General features: G+C 38.1%; 1 protein-coding gene across 8 annotated transcripts in view; it reads right to left on the reverse strand.

Moving 5' to 3' along the window:
* CDK14 (cyclin dependent kinase 14) overlaps positions 1-12,225 on the reverse strand; it is a 716,891-nt gene that overhangs the window by 460,291 nt on the left and 244,375 nt on the right. Inside the window, exon 1 of one of the 8 annotated variants that reach the window (XM_067746469.1) lies at positions 1,917-2,069. The exons of the other annotated variants lie outside the window; for them this stretch is intronic. The gene's annotated coding sequence lies outside the window, so the exon portion shown is untranslated. Of the gene's footprint in view, positions 1-1,916; positions 2,070-12,225 lie in introns of those variants that run through there. 8 annotated transcript variants of the gene reach the window in all.

A 12,225-nucleotide genomic window follows, 5' to 3' on the forward strand; every position in this document is an offset into this window, starting at 1 on the left:
CTCCTAAGGAGGAAAATATAAAAAACATCAAATTTACTTATTCATGAGAAAGTATAATGGGGCATATTCCTGAGAAAAATACCAAAGCTACTATATCTAAGCTCCTTCAGGGAAGGGAGTGTATCTATTTCATCTATACTTCCTACACAGCACATCTTATGATGTCTTAGAGTAGATGAGTGATAAATGTTTTCACAATGAGGAATAAAAACCTGACTGTAAAATCAATGTCATATTAATGCTCTACTACCCCTTTTTTAAAATTACTTACTTTTTGCAAATGTACAACTCCTTTTGTCACAGGGTGAAAAAAATAAACCTCACAGCTTACACAAAGTGAAGGTAAAAATATAAATAGCCAGAAACATCACTCTCAGAAAAAGAAACAGCAAACACACGGCACATCATCTTCTGAGTAGAAAAAAAGTTTGTTTTCTTAAGGAACAATTGAAGTATAGAAAAGAATAGTTTATAGATCATCTTGATATTTTAGGAAATAGTAAATGGTCAAAATAAAAGAAAATTTGAACTCTCTTTGGAAGAAAATCCAAATATTCATTCCCTAAAATCAATGTCCAACCTTTACAATAAATAGTTGAGTGAATACAGAAAAATATTTAAGGCTCCTTCACTCCTCCAAAAAAATTCTAGTGAACCCAAACATTATCAATATTTCTCTCAATAAGCCTATCAAGTAATCAGGAGTTCTTTCTTAAAAATACTTATGTCACAAAATTATATACAACTGGCTTGTGGCCAACATGCTACATCAAGTTACTGATGCTTTTCTCAACTAATATTCACTAGCTACATCATTTACATTTTACACGAAGTACTCAGTTCTAGTATACATAAGAAGAATATTTTTAAAGCAAAAAAAGAAATCAAATGCTGACATCCTTAACATTCAGTACCTGTATAATAGATGGATCCTTATAAACTCACCAGGACCACGTAATGTAGTAGTCTCACTTTGAACAGTATTAAAACACGTCCTTCAACTTCAACCACCTCCAACCCCAACACAGTGTGCCCATTAACAAAGGAAATAAGGAATTCACCCTCTGCAGATATCAAGGTTTACATTTCTGTCTCTCAACTGTTATCTTCTCCGCGAGCAGGTAAGCATCATTTTGGAGGAGGCTGTCTGCTGCCCCGGTCCTTCATGCATGCAGGAGTTCTCCATTAGCATACAAAACGCTAACAGTCCACTCTTTGAGTCAGCACTTCAAGCAGAACTGCATGAAGGATTATCACTTCTGTACATGAAAGCATAACCACTACAGGTGTAATGATGCAAAATACCAGCACACTGACCTCTGCCAGGCAGCACACACTTAAAGCAGGTGCCTTTCTGTGCCAGAAGGGAGGGGGTGGGAGAAGCAGGGAGGAAGCCCCAGATCCCTAATATATTAGAGATGTTTATTGCGCTCAGAGCCAGTCCAGCTAATTCATGGACATCAGTTTACCCAAATGAGAAAAGTCGTATCCCGTCCTTCACTGGCTTGACTCAGAGGGCATTCGGCCAAGCATAGCCAGGCAAAACAATCTGTCAGATCTCTTTAAGCTATAATTAATAAGACGAATCTCAGAAGAAATAAGATTCAGCTATGGCAAAGAAGCACAGTCGCAAACCTTTTCTTCATCTTATCGCTGCTACTGGTGTTTACAAACTACAGGCAGCAGCCTCGGGAACCTCAAGAGACTTCCGTGGGTAACCTCCTGTCAGATCTTTAGTTTAAATAGCCCCTTGATCAATCTGTGACGTTTTGGGCAGTTAAATAGAAGGGGGTGAGTAAAATGACATGCACAAAATGAATCCTTTTCAAGTTGTAAATGAGTGAGTCAGGATTCAGTCTTGCTGAGATGCTCCAAATTAAAACCCCTGCTCTGATTTTAAGCATGCTCGGTCTTACCGTTTTGCTGTTGTCTCTCTCAGGCTCGAATCACCTGGAAGTCTTTAACATGTCTCTAGCAATGTGCTTGCACCAGACCAGGCCCATACAGCAACTGAATTCACATCTTTCTGCACTAGCAAGCTGAAATGGTACGGCCGTACTACAACCAAGAAAGGGGGAAGCAAAAGCAAAAAAAAAAAAAAAAAAAAAAAAATTCACCCAGAAACCACCTACAGAAGCTAATCTCCATGGAATAAGACCAAATATGGTTCAGAAGAACACAAAGGACATGCTAACATTCAGTATCAATAGCTTTAAGAGTTCAATTTTTTCCCAAAAGAATCTTTTTTCTTTTTCTCCAAACACGATGGACTTGCCTCTGGAGTTCCCAGGAAGGCAGTGTAACCAGGCTCTGCAGCAACATTGCAGCCAAAGTAACCGTGCATATGCTGTCCAGGCAATTCACGACACACTGTCCCTTCAGAAAGATATTGATTTGTAATGCAGGGCTGCTTCAAAAGAATACAGAATGGGAGCCAAACAGCTAATGGTGATTGCATAGGAGGAAAAACATTTAATCAAGGGGATGCACCTCATCATGCTCAATTCAATTTTTTTAAAGCACTGGTGAAAGCCAGTAAGTGTCTTGAGTGACAACCCCATTAAACAGTAATCTGAGGTCCTATAGAAGGCCAAGTTTAGGATACCATCATTCGTGCTGCAAAGCCACTAAAATGGTTTAATATGTCTATGTGCATAGATTTCTCATATGCAAATGGGGCATGATGAGAACTCTAAAATAACCATGCGCCAAATACGTGAGGTAAAAAAAAAAAAAAAGCACAGGTGTAGCATTTACGGAACCAAAGTGATAAAATACATAGTTATGAGCCTGCAGAATTCTTGATGGAGTTAGAGCTCATATCACCCTCAAAAGTAAAATATCAACACAAACCAGAGCTCACAATCCTTAGACTAATTGTGTCAAGTCATACCACATGGTGCTGAGTGGCAAGGAAGGATGCCAAATTGCTACTCTCATAGCGGCCCCTACAGGAGAGTGGTTGATCTACAATTCATCCTTGCTTAAAGTTATCTCCTATCCTTAGAGAACAGAATCACAAAAGGGCACAAATTAGATTAAGACATAAGGATACAACTGAAAAATACATTAGGCAAGAAATCAAAAAAGTCATGCATGAAATATGACCTCATAGATATTCATTTAATTAAGAAATTAAGTACAAGAAGAGGTAACTACGGTGTCAAATATTCATTTAGCTCCCAGGACTAGGTGCACACTTATAATCAGAAATCTCAAGGAAAAGTGCTTTCCTTTCACATCGTAATTGGTTTATGGGAATCATCTCCCGCATCCCCTATTTCCAAACCATCTTCACTTTCATCCTTTTGAATGCCACTGGGAAGATACTGAACTTTATTTTTTTCTGCAACACAAAAGCTCAGCCCTCAGTACTTGTTATATACATAAATATTAGGAGGATCTGCTGATGGTAGTAGTTCAAACAAATTCTGTGGACTCCTGTAGAGTGGAAATGGATGGGGAGCTTGAGAAATGTGTGAGAAGAATGTGTGGGGAAAAAACAGTGTTGACAAATGTATAGAATTATACAAGAAGTTTGACCATAGGACAGAAGTAAAGATAGAGGCTGAGGGTGAAGCTGTGGGAAATAATCACTATGTTCATGTCTTAGAAGCTTTGCCACCTACTGCTATTAAGAATATCTTGGGCTTCCCTGGTGGCACAGTGGCTGAGAATCCGCCTGCCAATGCAGGGCATATGGGTTCTAGCCCTGGTCCGGGAAGATCCCACATGCCACGGAGCAACTAGGCCTGTGTGCCACAACTACTGAGCCTGTGCTCTAGAGCCCACGAGCCACAACTACTGAGGCTGAGTGCCACAACTACTGAAGCCCGTGCGCCTAGAGCCCGTGCTCCGCAACAAGAGAAGCCACCACAATGAGAAGCCCGCACACCACAATTAAGAGTAGCCGCCACTCGCTGAAACTAGAGGAAGTCCGTGCACGGCAACAAAGACCCAACGCAGCTGAAAATAAATAAATTAAATTAATTAATTAAGAAAGAAAAGAATATCTTTATTAGGGGACATTGAGATGTATATAAAACCACACCACAGAAGAACAATAGTAGAGATTAAAATAAGGGGTCCATCTTCAAAGAGAAGAGACAAAAAGTCTTTTGTAAAAACACCACCTCAGTGGATATAGAGAAGAAGATGGGAAAGAAACTGACAAAAATACTAGATACTAACATCTACTTCGGTCATTTTTGCAAGTAAACAAAATTTGATCCCTTGAAATGCCTGCTTTTATAATTTTTTTTAATTCTAAAAAGTATTATGCACTTCTCTGACATTTTAAATGGCTTATAATAAACAACATCTAATCTTCAATTGATGATGGAGTCAATTACGAATACCAGTGACAACCATGAGGGTCTAAAGGCGGGTATACAGGACCACGGTCTCCTAATCTCAATAACCAACATATGTGAGTTCCACCGCTTCATTGTGATGGTCCAGCCTCTCTTTGCCTTCAGTCTTTCCTTCTTATGGCTGTAAATGTGCCACTTCCTTCTAACACCACCACACCCTTCTCAGTCTTGCCACAGCTTCTTCAACCATCCCTGTCCTGGGCGTCCTAGATAAATAGACTGATTAGAAGACTGTGTGAATAAAGGTCTGAGTCAAATGGTGGGTTCAAAGCAGAACTAGGAACTTTCTCCTGAGTGGAGAAATACTAGCCTAGGCACCCAATGACCACGGCTTTACCATACAGGCTTTGTGGTACTTCTCATCTGTGCAGAAACCCTTTGTTTCCTATCATCCTACATGGAGCTATCTCAGACATATGAGGCTGCCAGATGTCTGACCTTCACAGACAGACGGGGCCAAAGAAAACTAAACCTGGAGAAAAAAGTACTTGGAAAAAGGGACAGAGAAGGGCTCTTTTTTTTTTTAACTGAAAAAAGACAAGAAAACATTAAATAAGAAAACTTTTCAAAGGTTAGGAAAGGGGTAAGAGAAAAGGCTACTTTACACATATACATTTAATACAATAAGTCACCTACGTTATGAATTAATTTCATTAAATCTTTAAGTCTAAAGGAGGGAATATATTTTATTTTATTCTGGAAAGTGATAGAGAAAAGATTGAAATTTCCCCAAGAGGTTCAATTTCAAATTATAATAGTTCCATGTAACCCTAGCAATTTCTTCTGATTGTAAACTTTTACAGTGAAATGTTTACATTATGATTGATTTTTAAATATTCATAATGTTCTAGTAAACCTAAACCCTAATTTTTTAATAAGCCCTAAAAATTTTGACTTAATTTTTCTCAGCTGGTGTCAGTCATTACTTATATTCCCATATATTCAGAGAAATGTTATTCACTTAAAATGCTTTCTCAAATGATGTTACTGACAAGGGATTAATCTCCAAAATATACAACAGCTCATACAACTCAGTATCAAAAAAAAAACGAAACAACCCAATCAAAAAATGGGCAGAAGATCTAAACAGACATTTCTCCAAAGGAGACATATGGATGGCCAAAAGGCACATGAAAAGATGCTCAACATCGCTAATTATTAGAAAAATGCAAATCAAAACTACAATGAGGTATCACCTCACACCAGTCAAAATGGCCAACATCAAAGAGTCTACAAATAATAAATGTTGGAGGGGGTGCAGAGAAAAAGGAACCCTACTACATTGTTGGTGGGAATATAAATTGGTAGAGCCACTATAGAAAACAGTTTGGAGGTTCCTTAAAAAAACTAAAAACAGAGCTACCATATGATCCTGGAATCCCACTCCTGGGCATATATCCAGAGAAAAACATAATTTGAAAAGACACATGCACCCCAATGTTCACTACAGCACTATTTACAATAGCCAAGACATGGGAGCAACCTAAACGTCCATCAACAGATGAATGGATAAAGAAGATGTGATATACATACCTACATAAATACATACATATATACATATATATATACACACACACACACACACACAATGAAATACTACTCAGCCGTAAAAAAGAATGAAATAATGCATTTGCAGTAACACTGATGGACCTCAAGATGATCATACTAAGTGAAGTAAGCCAGACAAAGACAAATATCATATGATACTGCTTATGTGTGGAATCTGAAAAAAAAAATGATACAAGTGAACTTACATACAAAACAGAAATAGACCCACAGACATAGAAAACAAACTTATGGTTACCAAAGGGGAAGATGGGGAGGGATAAATTAGGAGTTTGGGATTAACATATATACACTATTATATATAAAATAGATAACCAACAAGGACCTACTGCATGTCACGGGGAACTATACTCAATATTTTGTAATAACCTATAAAGGAAAAGAATCTGAAAAAAATCGATATGTATGTATGTATAACTGAATCACTTTGCTGTACACCTGAAACTAACACAACATTGTATATCAACTATACTTCAATTAAAAAACAAATTTCTCAAAACACTGTGAAATTCTGGAGGAGTTTGAATTGCATGTTTAAAAGCCATTTCTTAACCACATACCAAAAACATCCACATGTCATTCATGGCATTTCATGGAAACTTTGGGATTTTCTTCTTAACACTACACAATTTTCAGTGCTTTCTAGATTCTGGAGGGAAAAAAATGAACTAATTTTATCAGTAAATATGAATAATTCTATCAACCAATATATTTGTTCCTGAGAAACGCTGCATTCTATTAAATTGCACCCTGAAAGCAAGGTAATTTACTGGGAAAATAAGACTGAGGGCAGACCATTCAAAACCCATGCATCCAGAGCACTAATTAAAAAAAAAAAAATCCTTACAAACACACCCACACAGGCCATATCCTCTTCATCTCTGCATTCCCTACAGGGCTGATATTAGGTCCTGCATACAATAGATGCACTATAAATGTTTCTTGGCTAGAGATAAATCCTGTGCTGATCCCTGTGAACTGCAGAAAACATGTCCAGGTGAAGAAAGTTCAGTTATGAACTTCACTCTAGGTTGGAAATTAAAAGTCCAAAAATAGAGAAGGGGAGCTTTAGATTGTGTTTGTTAAAAAGTGGCATGGAAGGTTGAGAATCATGAATCTAAGAACAGAAACAGATAGATGCAGGTTACAATAGTTAAAAGACAGGCCTTATTTTTGCCTATATTCCAAAAATCGGATATCTGTTCACAGTTCTGTTTCTATTCAAGGTTTCAGCCTAATTCTTTTTAGGGAACAATTTTCCTCCTTCCTGTATGTTGTGTTTCCTGGTTGTGTGTCCTGAATTACCCTGGGTAACAACCTGTTTGCATATCAGTCTTTGCTTCTCCTTTTCCAATCCCTGTCACATAAGACTTGTATTTGCACTAAAACATATATTACATGGCTTCTACATACATACACATACACATTTATGTACTCAATAATTATTAAGGTGATATATAAAAAGCATGGGCATTTACATGGCCCACTATAGTTTTTTCTATTAACACACAAGCAGAAACATAACAGGATTTTGATGTGGTGTGAAATGGAGCAGAGGAACCCAGATGTAGAAGAGATTTTATTATGACCGCGTTCACAAAAGGACAGTATCAGAGAGTTCCAAACATGTACAACGTATATGTTCTGACAAATGTGAATTAAATTACAACATTTCAGAGGCCGACACAAAATCCTCAGGTAGCAGCAAGAAGAAAGGCAAAGGCACTGAGAAAAGATGTGAGGGTTTTCTCTCTTCATGATGCCAAGATTCCACTAAGGACAGAGACTACAAATCCATGATTATCTGAAGCTTCTTAAGGAGCTAAGTCTCTTTTTTTTTTTTTTTTTTTAACTTCTCCAAGTTTTTTAGTTAACCATAAAAAGAAGAGAACAAGTTTTCTAGTTCAGGGTTATAAGTCAGCTTTATTGTATTAGGGACTTTATCCCAGCTTTCTAAAATTTCACGTGGTTAGAAAATCAGAAAAATCCCAAAAGGAAGAAAATTTTCTTAAAAGAGCTTGCGAAATAGACATACAGAAATAACTTTAATGAATACTTTTTTTAAATTATGTTTTGCATTTTTAAATCTAGAAATACCCTACCACTGATCTAGTAAGTACTTTAAAATATTAAAACAAAAGGTATTCATTAAATAATTTGCTCCCTTTGTCTCATCTACACACTTAAGAAATAAAATGAAATAGGATGCTGGACCATGGGAAAGAATGGATAACAATGCTGTACATTCAACAATAAACACTCATGACAATGAAAAGATAACCAACTGAAGAAACTCACAATTAAAATGAAAATATGTGCTCCTATGTAATCTAAATAATTTTCCTGCAGAAAATGTCTTAGTATTTGCCATTTCAAGCCAATACAGCTATAGTTTAGATAATTCTGAAACCACATGGACACCACCCTCAAAGAAGAGAAAGCAAACCAAAGTGATCATTTGTCTAAGGAAGAATCATCACGAGACCATATAACCAGTCCAATCTCACTGGTGCAACAAAGGATGAGGTTTGCTGCAAAAATGCATAAGTAACAGGGATATTAACAACTCTGAAAGGCTTTAACTTCCCCCTACACTCATTTTGTATCCAGTAAAACAGTGACAACAGCAGCACGCAAATATTGGTTGAATCCTTTCTACTACTCCTAGTGAAATGTTTTTCTTGAGTGGTTATTAAAATAAGATAGGTTCCTATTTCTAAAAAGAAGTAGCACCAATTGTTCTGAATGGTCAGCACATCTTTTCTCTTTGCCTGGAATGACTCCTGCCCTGATGCCATCCACCACAGTCTAGGGAGGGCTGAGCCCTGTCTAGGAGCAGACAAGGGATCCAACGTAGGCCAGTCATTCCCTGGGACTTTTCCAACCAGAACTGCACCCCACCTCTGCACCCCTGATGGTGGCAAAACAGAGAAAACACCAGCTTAGAAGCAAGTGTCTCTAGCTCTGTAGAGAAACTGGACAGGGATCCTGAACTACCAAGTACTAAGAGTAAAGATGAGGATAAGAAAGACAGCACAGATAACATGGGATCCCTGGTCCTAGCCCTTGAGGACCAACTGCCTGGTTGCCTGACTTTCTAAAGCGTGGCTGTCAAGTTCCTATTTCTATTCTGTCACATTATCCTCCCAATAAATTCCATTTTTTTCTTAGTGACTTCAAGTTGATTTTCAGTTATTTGTAACCCAGAGTGCTAACGTTGGTACACGTGAAAATACATGTACAAAAGGATGCAGAGCTACTGTGAAGCACTAATGTCAGAGCTAGAGCTAAGTAACAATAGATGTGTTGTTTTAAAATCTAAGAAAAGAGGATTTAAGGTTGATTTTGACTTATATGATGGCAGGAAAGGAGGGTTTAATAGTAGTTAAAGGTTTCACAAAGCTACCTCACAAACCTACTATATATAATATTCTATAAATTTTTACTAAATTATCATAATTAAAATTATTTATTTATTCTTATAATTTACAGGGGAATTTATATAACTGCCATAAGTCATGGAGCATGACCTATTAATCAGTTATCTGCACCTGTAGGATGCCTGAATGCTTGGACCATTTACTTTAATCTGGCATCCAAGTTGCTATGATAGCATGTATTCAAATTTTAGGCATAGCGCCTAGAGGGAAACAAACTGACTTGGCCTTGTAGACACCACTTATAAATTGATGGCACCCATAAGCAGCCAAGAAATGTCATAGGAATTACGAGAGGGAAATCAGTTTGTTACACCAACACTGGCTTTAAAGATTTCTGGCCATGAGGGAAAGAGGGTTATTAAAAATTAAAGAACTAACAGCAAGGGGATTTTGGAAAAAGCCACAAAAGTACACTAGGGACTGATGGAATATGTAAAGAAACTGCTAAGAAGACATAAAGTAAACTACATTTTCTGTATTTCATTACCAAAGGATTTTTTTTCATGTTCAGTTCATTTACCAACCATTTATTGAACTTGATATTAAGCATTATGGGGGATATCAAGATGAATGAGACACAACTGATACTCTCACAGATACTTACACAAATAAATACAATACAAGAAGTAATTGCCAAAGAACAAGTAAAATACTATGGGAGTTCAGAATGAGAGAGACCTCAGAAAGAGGGAGGCCTCTGAATGATGGATCAAGCAAAACTGGAAGACTTTCATTTTAGATAATCAAATTCTGAATACTAGAGTCACAAAGAATTCAATAGGTAAGATGTTGGGGGGAAATGTATATCCAAAGACCAGCAAAGACCACTCGTAGCATAATAATTATTATCGATATTTGGATGTAATTTGTTAATTTAACAAAGAACCTTTGTAATATTGTAGGAGCACAGCCTAGAAGAGTTGAACAATTTCCATGATTTGAACCCTCATGAACAATGGTTCTTTTCTACACTCTGGTGGAAGATTATTTGGATGGACTCCAGGGACTCCATGTACACTGCCTGCCCATACGGTTCAAAGATGTGTTTTTTCCTAGTTACCCTGGACACAGACAACCAAACTCTTTCTTCATATTGCTTAAGGAAAACTGAGCTTTGAGAATTGTTGCAACAGCAAGTCACAGGGAACTGAGAGATCATCTTTACTTATCATTCCTCTCTCCAATATTGATTCTAGTTTAGGGAAGGTGGGGTTTTACTCATTGAAACACAAAGGCCCAATCGATCAACTTAGTTTTATCAATCCTCCCCTGAAGCACCTGATTCCCTCAATAGTCACTGTTTCTCCTAATCATTCAAGGAAGACTCAATCCATATAAAAGTTTTTAAAAAATAATAATTCAATTCATACTTCTTGACTGACCCCATCACAATTAGTTCCTTCTATGGGCACAGAGTAACTACGGCATCAGCAGGACCACCTGACTTCAAGGAACGACAACCAGGTGGCTATCCACCCCGGTTCAAATGTTTCCTCTCATATCAACCACAGGCCCTTTAATTCAGACCCCTGAGAGATAAAACAGGTTTAATAAGGTCAAAAGAGACAGCATCATAGATGAAACCATATAAACAGACACACTGAAGCATAATTTCAACATAAGCTGCAAAACAGCTACATGGAGAACATGAGCTCAAGAAGCAGACAAACCAGGTCTTGGGCAAGAAACTTAGGCGGATGATAATAGTTTGTATACTTTAGAGGGTGGTCGTGAGGCTAACTCGTGTACAAACTGCTTAGAATAGTGTCCAGTAAAACAAAGGCTTTTACAACCCAGTGATAAGGATAACGTATATTTAGAGGTACCAGGTACTAAGCCTTTAGGCATCACAGACAATCCTTTATCCTGGGGCTCCGACTCTGCCTGAGGTCTGGTACTGGTCTTGGTTCTCTTGGTTCAGATCAACCTGGGCATTTCATTCTGTATCAGCTGTGGGCTGTTAGGCTCCTTTGCTCATTCACTTCTTAGGTCCATCAGTTCCTATTGATTCTTCTCCAGTACTTCTATTTCTGTTGTGGCTTATACTGTGCTTTTGCACCATTCCATGAAATTCAACCACTTATTCAAACACTTTTTTTTAACAGCTATAGGTACTACCCTACAGCCTTTCTTGATACTTCCTTTGGCTAAAGTAAAAGGAGCTATGTATTTACAGTTCTTTATGCGTTTTATTGAGAATGTTTAGTTCATTCCCTATCTACCTATGTATCTATCTCTATCAATTTTCTTCTCTTTCTCACTATCTATCATATTTCTCCATTGTAACTACAAAGCTGCCTCTAAAGAATCAAATCAGAACAGAGAGCCCATGGTTACATACTGACACTTTCAACATAAAGTTTATTGAACAAGTGTCCTTGTCCCCATGGTGAGCCATAGCCACCCCCCACCTCTGCAGGAGCCCGTCCAACACTAGCAGCTGTGTGGCTAACAGGGTCTTAGTGCTCCAATCTGGTGTCAGGCCTGAGCCTCTGAGATGGGAGAGACAAGTTCAGGACACTGATCCACCAGAGACCTCCCAGGCCCACATAATATCAATTGGCAAGAGATCTCCCAGAGATCTCCATCTCAACGCTAAGACCCAGCTACACCCAACAGCCAGCAAGCTCCAGTGCTGGACACCCTATGCCAAACAACTAGCAAGACAGGAACACAACCCCACCCATTAGCAGAGAGGCTATCTAAAGTCATAATAACTTCACAGACACCCCAAAACACACAACCAGCTGAGGCCGTGCCCACCAGAAAGACAAGATCCACCCCACCTACCAGAACACAGGCACCAGTCCCCTCCACAAAGAAGCCTGCACAAGCCACTGAACCAA

The sequence above is a fragment of the Pseudorca crassidens genome, chromosome 8 (assembly GCF_039906515.1).
Source record: "Pseudorca crassidens isolate mPseCra1 chromosome 8, mPseCra1.hap1, whole genome shotgun sequence".
NCBI lineage: Eukaryota > Metazoa > Chordata > Mammalia > Artiodactyla > Delphinidae > Pseudorca > Pseudorca crassidens.